Source organism: Adiantum capillus-veneris, chromosome 13, assembly GCF_014529385.1.
Source record: "Adiantum capillus-veneris isolate H3 chromosome 13, ASM1452938v2, whole genome shotgun sequence".
Lineage (NCBI taxonomy): Eukaryota > Viridiplantae > Streptophyta > Polypodiopsida > Polypodiales > Pteridaceae > Adiantum > Adiantum capillus-veneris.
In genome coordinates, this window is record NC_140943.1 from 49265171 (window position 1) to 49276503 (window position 11333).

Here is an 11333-nt window from a genome sequence, read left to right on the forward strand (position 1 = left end):
AAGATAGACTACGGGTTTTTGAGATTGAAACTAAGAAATTGAACTTTCAAGGTGGTAGACCAACTTGAGTAGACTATTTTCGAAACATTTGGATCACTAAAACACTCGGTCAAGCCCAAAATTGGAAAAAAACGTAGACTTCACAGAAAATCAACATGGAAAAGTCAATTCATGCTAAAACTTGAAACGACAATGTGGACATATCATAAAACTTGTGGGAAAATCAATCTGTGAAGAAAAAATAAAAAATGTCAAAATCTGGTAGAGTTTTATCTTAGGCGCACGTTGAAGATAAAAATCTCTCGAGGTTGGGTATTTTGTCAAAATTTCAACTCAGAGGGTCTACTTAGACCATAATACAACCCCTAAGCAAGTTTCATCAAATTTGGACCTGTGCAAGGATAAAAACACTGGGAAAACTACAAGATCAAAAATAGTAATAAAACATTGGTGAATGGTCCAAAGCTTGTGAAACTCATTATACAAGCTTGAAATCACATGTATAATCCAACCCAAATCACATTGGCCAAAAATATGTTGAAATAGAGAAGATTTATCTTAGGCATGTTGAAGATAAACCTCTCACCAGAAAAGCAATTTTGTCATTTGGACACCAGGATTGACTTTGGCAAGCTATGGAGACTCCAAATGTGTGATAAAAGTGGCTATAGATCCCACACATAGGTGCAGCCATCTTAGGCGTGCAAAAAATAAAATTGATCAAAATTTCACATTTTTTGCACATAGGGTCTATTGAGCACTAGAAAAAGGAATTTTTCTATATTTTGTGACTTAGGATTGACAAATTTTGGAATCACATAAGGCTTTAAGTGTTTTTGTGCAGGGAATTGCGACTTTCTGAAGGATAGGAGAGCAAACAACAAAAGCATTGCAGTTAAAATCAAAGGCAACCTTCCAGTTTTGAAGTATCAATTCAGTTAAGTAGTGTAAGTCCATGTATGAACCTAAGATCTGGTAGAGTTTTGGGAAACTCAATTGACTTAGAAGAGAATAGGAGCAGAGTGTCCACAAAAAAGAGCATAAATCAAGGGAGACCATTAGAAAGAAGTGTCAAACACTTATTTTGATTCAAGCTGAGATATATATTCTTTTTCAACTCAATCAAGAACGGGGACCTCTCTCAAGTTCAAGCACATCTTGACTTTCTTCAATACCAACAAGTACAAAGCCCAGATTTATTTGGACCCAAATGAGGAGTTTGCAGTGAAGATAGACGACCATACCATTGATTCTAAAGAGGAGGTTAGGGCAAACAAACAAGACGACCTTTATGTAGACCAAAACGGAGTATAGTATCACAAGATACAAGACCTTGATTTTGTGGATAAATGGGGATTAGAGGTTGATACTCTAATACCAGATAAGGGATTAGTAGAACTTCTCACTCATCTCTTTAGGGATTTTTACAAAACAAAATTGTCATGATGACTCCAAAAGAGATTAAACAAACCAAGTACTAGGGACACTCAGTCCATGAGGTGATCATGGGAACCGTACAAGAAACCGATCGGATGTGGATCCAAATGCTAGAACTTATGATAGCATGGCCAACCAACAAGGAAGTGCACCAAGGAGTAGCCACCTCAATGATGCCAACAGGGAAAGAAAGGTGGAAACCACCTATAATAGGGGAGGAATGAGTAACATGAGGACAAGAAGAGGTCCGCATGAGACCGGCTAGAAGGGAGAGAGCGGATGCTAAACACAATCGTAGAGTCGGGGGATCCATATGACCATTTGGCCAGCTTCAAACAGGTTTTGAGAGCCAAGCGCATAACCAATTTCCATACACAGTTTGACAGATTTGGGATGACCTTGGAGGGAAAAGATTTGACTTGGTTCCAAACCATACCTCCTGGATCAATAACCAACTTGCCGACTTTGACCATGACATTTGTTTCTAATTGTTCTAAAATGGAAATAAAGAATAGTACCGTGGCACAAATCTATAGTTTCAAACAAAAACATGGAGAAACCGTCAGAGATAGCGTGAGTGGAATGTGACTGTATATAGATGCCCAGAGTTGGAGATTCCAACGAAGGAAAGATTAGTCTCATTGTGTCTAGAGGGGATATTAAACAAGATTTGCATGCTATTTTGTATAGCAAAAAACACATAAATCGAGAAGCATGCAGTCTAGATGCGATCGACTTGAGTAAATGAGGAAAGCAAAGCTAAAGATACACAAAGCGAGAAAAACACATCCACTATGCCAGCACAAGTAGGGTCAACTGATGTAGTTCTTGCCAATGAAATAGAGGACATTCTTAAACCCATGAATGATATGATGATCAACATGCAAAGGATGCCAATGCAATGCCCCTGGGGGATTCACAATGGAAAACATATCGCACCACGTAAGTGCAATGGAGGGGTTTTTTTTTACAAGTTATATAAGCGTATAAGTTAGGGCCAGACCACCAATAATTTATCTCCTAAGCTTAAAAATAAGGGAGGGGGTATCATATTTATTGGTTGGGGGGGGAGTGAGAAAAGGGAAAAATGAGAGGAATTTTTTGTGTTTCAAAATCATTGCTTCCCAAAAGAGTCTGCCCTTGAACTTTTGAGTCAATAGCTACAAAGATCCATGCAAGAACTAGCACTGCTTTGTATCAATTGATTGTTTTGTGATTATAGTTCATTTGTTGAGGGATGAAAGCTATAAAAAGTTTGTATAAATTCAAATTTACACGAAGAACCTAGAACAACTATATGACCATGTTTTTTGAGTAATTTAGATGGGGTAGAATTGGATGAGTAGCTAGAGTGCAAGCTAAACGGGTACATAGTTTGAAAGTCAAACTAAGACACATTGAGAGTACATCTAGTTATCAACATAAGTGGTTCCTTAGTACGTTGCCAGTCACTATGCTACACGCTCTTTGACTAGGTTTACTCAGTTAGATCATGTGAGACATAAATTTTGTATGTAAGATAGGGGTATGATAATTTTTGCATTGATTGTCTTATAAGCGTATAAAGGGGGTTCATATTCCCTAATATGAGTCATATATATGGATTCTTATCAAATTTGTCCACTCGCACGTGGCGTCCCGTTTTATATATAGAGTGAATCCCCCGGGGCAATGCCTAGTGCAAGGACCAAATCAGGGACAACCTATGGGACAACAAAGGCAATTAAAAGGGTGCACCATTGAAGGAAAATGGACAAATCATGAGACAAACAAGTACTACTACAAGCCTAAATATGATGGAAATACAGTAGTCCAAGGGAACGAACGACGCAAAAGATATGAACTCAAGAGACAAAAACAACAAAAGGAGATTGAAGGGAAGATATAGAAGGAGATACAAGAAAAAAAGCAGACTCTTTCAAGGAATGTGAACCAAAATCGGCTGGATCCGTACTAGTCAATACAATTTACGAGCCAATCAATGAAGCTTTGCAAGTGTTTCAAGTTGGGTTAAAAGCCGGGAAAATGTTAGGAAACCAATTAATACAAGATTGGGGCAATGTTATCTTTACCTAAAACAAGTAGGGACAATCACTCAAGTGAACTTGAAAGACGATTCTTACAAGGATGTCCTGGGGACACCAATACAGAAATTGGACTCGAAAACTTGTGCGGAAATTGAATTGCCATCATGGGTACATAAAAACACTCTAATTTGGATTTGTGGGGCTTCTCAATTGGGTAGTTTACAAAGGGAAGACTGCGTTTTGAACATAGATGTGAATGATGGAGATTACATACCAGAACCATTCCCTGAACATTTATTTGAACCTTTTGAATGGAATCATATCCTGGCCACCATGGATGTATGTGTTAATGAATCTACAACTACACACTTTTGTGATGAAGAGGGCTATGATATAGTCCAATCCAAATGGTATTTATTGAGATGATCGAGGAGCAACAAGTCTTCTCTGATCACTATTATGATGCTACAGATGAGTGGGAAGAAGAACCAATTAAACAGAGGGATTGGATTTTAAAAAGAGCAGGTAAGGGCCGAGCTTCTACTACTCAAAGGGGGGGCAAGAATGATTTTTGAGTTTCCAAACCAACACCAAAGACGCCAACAAAGATACCAGAAAAAGAGAGACCATAACTTAAGAAAGAAAACTAAAAATGGCCATTGGAAGACTAAACGTAATTCTTAACAAATGTGAACACAGCAGAATGCATAAAAGACAAGATAACAGGAAGGTATTCAAACATAGAGCATGTGCAAAGATACAAAACCAAAAGAAACCAAGGTTGATTAAGCCAAATAAAATCAAAGGGAAAGAACCTCTGATGACAAAAACGGAGAAAAAAATTCACTGTCCCCCATGGTATCACAATGTTAAGCCTTCTCAGTCTCTTTCCCTTCCACACTACCATACTTTAAATCATGGAGAACATCCCATATCTCTTTAGTAACCTCATCCTCCTCCCATATATGACTTGCAATGTACTTTTTGTCAACATGTCCATCCTTGACCGCCTCTCCATTTCTTCCACTGGGCCTAGTCGTGCAGCATCCTCCTCCTCTACAAAAACAACAAAAGACAAATGTACTTACAAACAACCTCACATCTACTGCAAGTAAGCATATGATTTGCAGAACATGCACATACTTACTCTTCACAAGATGATGCCCAATGCTGCAACCCATCAGTCGCTTGTGGCAAGATCCTCCGGCCGACCCAGGGTAGTCACCCTTGGCAAGAGCCTCTTCCTTTGGGAGTAGATCTCCAAAGCCTCAAAGACACATAGGCCATTCTCACTTCAAGAAACCACATCACCCACCGAGGGCTAAGGCTATCTTATCTTAGAAAGATTTCCCATTTTCTAGAGTGAAGCTAAGGTAGCCAAGACGCTTCTACAAAGGCCGAAGCACTTTGCACATGAACTCATCCATGCATAGCACTAGATTTGATATGTATGCTATCACTCTCTTTTGAGGTGATCTTGTATTTTTTGACATATCACATGGACTAGATACTGCCACTAAATGTTGTAAGAACTTCCCTACAAGATGCACACACATGAGAATCACCACACACACACAAGCACACAAAAAAAATGTATGTATACTTTGCACCATTGGCCATGAAAGCCACATCCTCGGTTGAACGGACCAACAACACAATGAAGATCAAGCAAATTGACATACAAATGAAGATGAAGAAAAAGACAAGACAACAACACATAAAACCAACAAAATGAGGATAACAACAAATTTGACCCTCACCAGAGGCAAAAAAACAAAATCACTTGAAAACACCGTTTGTATTTTTGGTTGACCACCTTGATTGCCATACAATTCTTCAAGGGCAGGAAACACTATTATCCTACACTTAATTGAAAATTCTCTAAGGAGGATACTTGACTTTTGACTCCTACACCCAGTTTTTAGTTCTTTGGGGAGGAGACCATTGTGTTTTGGGTGCTACATTTGACTCACAAAAATGATGCCTATGTATGAACACATGAACCACAAAAACACATGAAAGCTTTTTAAAACCCAAGTTTTTCATAAGGGGGCATATGTTAGGGTAAGCCCAACTTGTGGCACCACTATGGGAAAGCCCTCTAGCCACCTAGGAAAGGATAGATGATGACATGATCCAATAGCAAGAGGGTGTAACCTCTCTAGACAATGATTGTAAATCACTAAGACTATTTAAGAGGCTATTATCTAATCAATCACTTGCATTTTGACTCTTATCATTGTGTCCATATGCTCTCTCTCTCTCTATGCTCTTGCTCGGTGTAACCCTAACCCTAGTCTCCATCTCTCTAATCCTAACCATAACATCATGGTTAAGCTAAGGCTTCACCCTCCATAGCCTAACACTAATCATTGGTGATTAGGGAGTATGCTTCCACATCTACTAACGTTTTCTACCTGTTGACCCAAATCTGGTCAATTTTTTTTCCAAAAGTGGACTTGGGGTTATGTTTCCTTATAGATGCACTATAGCCTGGGAAAGTTTCACGTCCAACCTGTCACCATCGGTACATGGACCGTGATCCATGTTTGGACCCCAAATTGATTTTTACCGTTAGGATCAACATGACTAGTAGATGCTACGGTATTAATAATTTTGGGTTTGGACCTCTCAATTGGAGATTAGGTAAATTTCTGCACTGTCTAGAGTACCTGGACAATTTTTGGACTTGGACATCTGGATTGAAAATTAGGTCAATTTTTGCACTATCTAGAGTACATGGACAATTTTGGGATTTGGAATTCTGTTTTGATGTCCAAATGAGATAAAAATGTTAGATTAAGCTGGAAATAAATCTTTTTCCAAAATTGGACTTGGGGATATGTTTCCTTATAGATGCACTATAGCTTGGGAAAGTTTCACGTCCAACCTTTCACCATAGGTACATGGACCGTGATCCATGTTTGGAGCCCAAATTGATTTTTCTTGGTACCATTACGATCTACGTGACCAGTAGATGCTATGGTATCAATACTTGTGGGTTTGGACCTCTCAATTGGAAATTAGGTAAATTTTTGCACTTGGACACTTGTTGGGCTTAGACCTCTGGATTGGAAATTAGGTCAACTTTTGCACTGTCTAGAGTACATGGACAATTTTGGTATTTTGAATTTTGTTTTGATGTCCATATGAGATTAAACTTTTGGATTAGGTTGGAAATAACGTGTACAACATAGCAGCTAGGTTCTAACTCAAAAATTTGGGAAAGGTACTTTGTTGGGAGAGCTTTTGATCACTTATAGATGAAGGTATTTCTAGGCTGTCCCCAAAATATTTTTGTATTTGGATTAGTTTTTGCCAACCAAAAGTGAATTCTTAGGTTTATTGTGGTGATTTTTCAGTATCTTCTATTTTTACGCTCTTTTGACCACATTTTCCAACTTTTTTGCAAACGCTTCTTTTGGAAAAAAGTGTTTGTCTAGGTCTTAAATACCTATTGGTCAGATTTTAGTCAAAAACTCTGATGAGGTACAAGGAATCGCAATCCATAGCTGACCTCCTTTTGACATGAAACTTGGTCAAGTTATAGTCCTTGCTATTTTGAATCTATTTTCCAAACTCTTTTGGATTTGGATCACGTTTTGCCAATCAAAAGTGGAATTTTCTGTCTGCTTTGTGGTTTTTGACTAGTTGCTAATGCTTGGAACTTTTGAACAACTTTTTCCACTTTTTGTTGATGTGCCTTTTAGGAAATTGTTCCAAATTCTCTCAACTATCTTCTACTCAAACCTCAGCCCAAAATCATAAAAAGGTACATGGATTGTGATCCATATTTGACATCATTTTCGCATGAAATTTGATTAGGTAGTTGTCTATGCCCTATAGAGGCTAGTTCTCAACCTTTTTTGAATTTGCATCACAAAATCTCAAGATATGTCCAGTTTTTTGTCTAAAACTTGGCCAAAATATAGTTTTCAGTCCTTTTTTCCTTGATCTTTGTAGCCCAAATTGATGGTGTTGGTTTCTAATTACCCTTGAGCCTTGAGGGTCAAAGGATTACAAGTTTTCTGCTTGACAGAGAGACCACAACTACTTCTAGGCTTTACTTATTACAAGATGTCATGTATTGTTCTAAACCAGTCCTCTGAGACTTATTTGCCTCTGATCATGTGGATTGTCACTCTGCTCTCTTGTATGATTTCACAAAAGCTTGCCACAACCAGATCCCCCTCAAACACGCACTGGTTTCTTGCTTGCCAAATATGGTGAAAGAAGTAGTACATGATTATTTGAGTGCAGACAAGAAGAGCATGACTTCCCAACCTATTACTACCAAAGAACATATAATTCTTGAAGAACTTAATTTTCCATGTCCTTTGAATCCACTTGCATATTTTCCCAGTCATGCCACTGATTGCCTAGAATCCCATGAAAAAGTGGGCTAGGTCTTCACTAGATATTCTGCACCCCAAGCAACGATCGGACCCGATTCCTCTTTCGTGTATCTTCAGGCCCGTTGACAGAGCACCCCACTTCACTTCCCATAGAAATATCTTCATACACTGAGGCCACCTTGGCTTCTAGATGTTCTCCATGACTCCCTCACAACCTTTTTCCGTCCAATGCCTCTTCCATGATTTGTTGAGGTGGCTACACCAATTAGCCTCGTGCATTGATGCATGGTAAATGCCTTTAGAATGTGGTTTCCAAAGGAGGCTACTCCCAGGCCATCTCCAAGCGTCCCATTCAAAGTTGGATTCACAAATTGGCATCACCACCTTATCAAGCTCTTTCATCACCTTGTAGACTAGTAAGATCTTAAAGCCATTCAATTGAAACTGGGTGGCTAAAGATTCAACACTTTTCGAGCACTCCCTGTTGCCATCTCAGAATTGCTCAAGTCAAACGAGCCCCTTATTATTCACATCCCTATCCATTTCTATCGAATAGGAGCTTTGCAGCGGCCCGAATGGAGCCAAGGGGACCAATGCAAAATGGAGTTCTTAAAGTATCTGGTTGCTTCCCCCCATTCCAAAACCTCAGCTACACTTTTTCACTTCCTCATCAGCTCCCCTGAGAGTCCACCAGATCTAAGATAAGACAACTTCGGGGCAAGAAGTTTGTTGTGCATCACAACCCCCTTCCACTTTCCCCCTTTCGATCCCATTTTTACTACATCAAGCATTTCCTTGGTCATGATAGCCCAAGCTTGGTCCTGTTTAGCTGACGAGACCATAAATTTGGCACAAAGGGCCTTAGCATGGGATACATGGTTAAGAATGCCGAGCCCTCCTTGGTCTACCGGGCAAGCAACTACCTCCCTTCTAGCCCATTTCCATGGCCGGGAGGTTTTCATGTTGTTCTTCCAAAGAAACCTTTTCAATGGTTTTAAGAATTCTTACCAGTTACACTTAGCCATCTTGAGCATGGGGCTCAGGAAAGAAATATATGGGATCATAAAAGCATTAATCACTCTAATCTAGCTTTGGAAGGGGAGGAGAACAAACTCCTATCTTCTCATTTTTTAGCTTATTTTTCAAGGACCCATTGAAATATTTTCCTGTGGGTTACGACCACCCCTATGGGGGCTACTTACCCTATTCCTATGTGCTAGAAGGAAACTAGGAACAAAAATGAACAAAATGGTACAACACTTGAGAGTAACAAGAATATCAAAGAATGAAATACTTTTGGCTATCTCACTCACAACCCTCTTTATCTCTCGAGAGTAGATAAAGCAAATCCCCGACTTCTAGACTCTATCAAGCACTTAAACTCGTGTCTAGCTTCTTTATTGCTAGGGTGTAAATTGAATGGAAAGACTAATCTCTGGAAAAGAATGCTTGAAATATGCACTAGGTCACTCACCATTTAAATATCATTCCTCTACAGCGGTGCCAATGTTAGCAACTCACCGCAATTGGACATCATTGCATAGCTATCTAGCAGTAACATAATATGTCAATACTCAAGAAAGTGACTCGGATAGGGCACGAAGACTTTGGGGTGTCACTATATGTAAAACCTCTGTATTGCATGCGTTCAAGGACTATTTATAAAACCCCTTAGCCGTGAATTTTTCACCAATAAAAGGGGCCCTTTTATTGTTCAATCTGGTTAAAAAAATTTCAGGTTCTTTTTTTCAACACCCTTTTGTATGTGAAAATGTGAGAAACTATAGAATGAAATATTCCCTACTTTTGAACCCATGTGATAGGAATTTTTTATCGTAGTGACCCCCCCCCCCCCCCGAAAGACTCTTTGAGGTTATCAATCTTCAAGAATTGAACATGACAAGCAAACACATTAACTCAACAAGAAAATCACCACTTAATGATCAAGATCTGTTACTTTAAAATCAAGATTTACACACAGTGTAGCTACACTAGCTCAAAAAAATAACAAAGTACAAATTCATTAAAAATATGGTGTTCGGCTAGGTGGACGTCTGTGTATAGAATCCGCCTAATAGAGCGGAAGAGGGAGTTTCTCGTGCTTACTTGAAAGCAGCCTGCACAAGAAGGGATTCATAGAATGTACCTCAACTTCAAGGCTCAAACCTCCTATGTAGTGGGCATTGGGTAGTCTTGCAAAAAACCCTCATTCAAGAAAGATAAAAGAACAATCCCAACTCTTGTCATCTAGTAAAAGCCCTTTTAAGTTTCTTTCACATTTTCAGCCTTTTACGACTTGTAATTTTGTAACCTTGTCCAAACAAAATTTTGTAACTACGAATTGGAAGGTGACACACTAGGGCAATGCCTTTTAGGTCATGAATGCAAGGTGCATGCATAGCCAATAATTGCTCACAATTGATGCCATCCCCAATTGATCTTTCCCTTTACTTAAATCTACATGCCTCCCCTTGAACTGCTACTCAACCCCAATTGTGCCTACCCCAAGCCCCTAGTGTCCAGTGAACAAGAAGTAGTTGTGTGATATCTATAATGTCTATTTCCAATAGAGGAGCAATAAGAATCACGGGAATGATTACCCTCAAATTGCCTTACATTATATGAACATCAGAACACAGGAACGCAAAACAAAAGACAAGTTATAGAAATAGAATACCGTCTTCTTCATTGATATGCAACCAAACATAGAGTACAAGAGGAAAGATGTATTGATTACATGAATATTAGAGATAACCCCAAAGACAGGTATGCCCCCCATATACAACCACTGCTCCAGCAAAGATCGGGAACGGTGCAAAACCTCGTCCTGTCCCATGATATCCTATGAAGAACTATCCCAAAGCCGCATGACTCCTAGTCCCCAATGTCCAGACCTCCGCAGGACTGCAGGACCACATTGTGCGGCTTAGGCTGTAACACCTAGCATGCACAGTGGATTGCGCGAACCCACACCTTAGCCCCTCCACGTCGAAGGTTTCGGTTGTTGTTCCTCCACCTGCTCTGGTGAGGAGGAAATGTCGATATAGCCAAATCCTTGAAAATCTTGGCGATGAGCCCGATACACCTCGGCCAATAGCTGTGGATCTATCTCAGTTTGCTCCGTCCAAGGATCCCTTGGAAAAAATTGTGTTGGCAAAGAAATAGACTGAGGTGCCTATGGCAAGGGAGCCAGAGGCGTATGCAGAGGATAATACAGAGACAAGTATCTGTTTAGTGCAGGCCAAAAAGGAGGACATGGCGGAGGACTGAGAGAGAATGAATGAGCCAAAGTCTCCACCCAAAAACGTATTGTGTGCCGCTCCATACGAAGGTGATGAATCACTCATTGCAAACGAGAGACATGAGCTTGGGCCTCAGCACAATCTTCTGTAGCTTTCCCCCAATCAACAATATAAAAACCTTTTGGGACAATATTCTTACCTCTGTCATTGTTCGATAGCTCAGGTTGCCTCATCACAACCTGTTGAGTTGGTTGCTGCGTTATCACCTCGGC